Raw genomic sequence first — 2,379 nt, 5'->3', positions numbered from 1 at the left:
CTGGAATAGGGCCTTCCAGAGTCTGTCTAGAGGCGGACACCGCAGAAGTGTAGCTCGTTCAGATTTTCTTCGGAGGTGAGGTTTTCATGCTGTAAAATGGTCAGCTATTTGTTTCTGTCCTCTTGACAATAGCTTGGTAGCTTCTTTTTCTCTTCAGGGGCTCTAACTAGGTTCCATCTTCCTTTCCATGACTGAACTTCTGGATTCTCCTAGTAAGTTCTCTCTGCCTTTTCATGACGGAGTGTCTCAGGTTATCAGCCTGCTGCTGCTAAGTCGCTTCAGTCATGTCCGACCCTGTGCGACCCCATAGACGGCAGCCCACCAGGCTCCCCCGTCCCTGGGATTCTCCAGGCAAGAACACTGGAGTGGGTTGCCATTTCCTTCTCCAATGCGTGAAAGTGAAAAGTGACAGTGAAGTCACTCAGCCGTGTCCGACTCTTAGCGACCCCATGGACTGCAGCCCACCAGGCTCCTCCGTCCATGGCAAGAGTACTGGAGTGGGGTGCCATTGCCTTCTTCTATCAGCCTGAGGGCCTGCCTACTGTTTAACAGATAGGAAGTGGGGAGCTGTATGAACTGATCTAGTTTCTTCCTAGGATTTATTGGGGGGGAAAAAATTTTTAATGCAGCCATGTACTCTGGATTGTGATATGAAAGCTGCCACCTTCACTAGGTCATTTCTTTACCAGCCTTGAGAGACCAAAGATAATTGTGTCTTCCTGGGGCAAGTATGAGGAGAAGCTCATGATTACCAGGCAAGTATAATGAACGAGGTGAATTCTTAACAGTTGTATTCATGGGACATCATTCTGTATGGTCCTTATTGCCTGTACTCTGTAAATACCAATTAATCCTCTGCCGCTCCTCTGGCTAGGTGGAGATAATTCCATGTTCCAAACCCAGACACCAGTCAATGAGGGCTTTCGGCCCTTCCCCCACTCACTGCTTATACAACTCCCTGAGGCTCCCCTTGATTCTTGGAGTTTATTCTTACTCTCCAATTGTCAGCTACCCAAAGGAACACAGATGACTGAACTGAATGAAAATCAGAATGCATTCCAGTGGCAGCAAGCCCTGGCCCTATCCTCTGCCTTTGCAGTGTGCTGCCAGGTGGCGCTAGTGGTAAAGAACCTACCTGCCAGTGCAGGAGACGTAAGAGATGTAGGTTCGATCCCTGGGTCGGGAAGATCCCTTGGAAAAGGAAATGGTAACCCACTCCAGTATTCTTGCCTGGGAAATCCCATGGACGCAGAGGAGCCTGGTGGACTACAGTCCATAGGGTTGCAGAGTCAGACATGGCTGAAGCGACTTAGCACACATGCATGCCATTAGAAGCGGATTGGCTGGGTGTGGAGCAGGCTCTCCTGGTGGTGTCAAGAGGTCATGGGGTGTGTCAGTTCCCTCTCCACCCTGGCAGGGCCTTGTCTGTTTTCTGGCACCGTCATTTGAGGTGAGTCACATGTGGAGAAATCAGTGGCAGTTAGTGACTATCTGAGACAGAACATCCTCCCCGACCCACTCAGGCTTTACCATCTGAGGAGCAAGTCAGGTTAATAGACCCATTTCCAAGGACAGAAAGCTTCTGCTAGGGCTGCTCATTTCCCTACATCATTTTTTAAAAATAGATAATAAATTCATATGGTTTAGAAATCAAAACAGTAGAAAAAGATGTATGGTGAAAAGTCTTAATTCATCTTTGTCCCAGTCCACCTAATCCCCTCATCAATAGCCATTTCTATTAATTTGGTATCCTTCCAGTGTGTATGGGGGCAGATACAAGCAAGTGTGAATGTACACATATATTTGCCTACCTTTCTTACACAAAGGTAGCACCTTCTATATACTTCTGCAGGGGTGGCAGGTTTAGATGGAAAGGTCATGAAAGAGGTTCAACTGAGCTGAGATCAGAATGATAAGGGGCCAGCAAAGGGGAGCAGCAAAAGCAAGAGACAGGAATGAGCAGGGTGGGACGAGGAACAGAGAGAAAGCCAGAAGGGCCTGAAGTCACACCATGCTGGGAGCATGGTGTGAAGAGAGGCACAGGGCCAGATCAAACAGAATTTTTAAGTCCTGGGCAGGACTTTGGATTTATTTTAGGTGTAATGGGAAACCATTGTAAAATTTTAAACAGGTGAGGAATATGATCCAGTTTGCATTTCTAAACGATCACTCCAGGTGCTGAATATAGGCTGGATTATAAAGGGGCAAGGTGGAAGTAGGAAGGCCAGTTAGAAGACATGATAATTTAGATGAGAGGTGATCGCTTGAACTGGGTTAGTGGTAGTACAGACGGAGAAAAGTGGACACACTTAGGATTTTTTTAGAGATAGGGTCTAAGATTTTAAAAAGAATCAAATATTATGTCTTTCAGTGAAAAAT

General features: G+C 46.7%; 1 protein-coding gene across 4 annotated transcripts in view; it reads left to right on the top strand.

Annotated features, from left to right (window-relative positions):
• Window positions 1–2,379, top strand: part of RNF41 (ring finger protein 41, E3 ubiquitin protein ligase) — a 28,031-nt gene that overhangs the window by 19,950 nt on the left and 5,702 nt on the right. The gene's annotated exons all lie outside the window — the stretch shown is intronic.

Source organism: Bison bison, unplaced genomic scaffold, assembly GCF_000754665.1.
Source record: "Bison bison bison isolate TAMUID 2011002044 unplaced genomic scaffold, Bison_UMD1.0 scf7180017864115, whole genome shotgun sequence".
Taxonomy (NCBI): Eukaryota; Metazoa; Chordata; class Mammalia; order Artiodactyla; family Bovidae; genus Bison; species Bison bison.
This window is presented reverse-complemented; position numbering and strand designations above follow the sequence as displayed.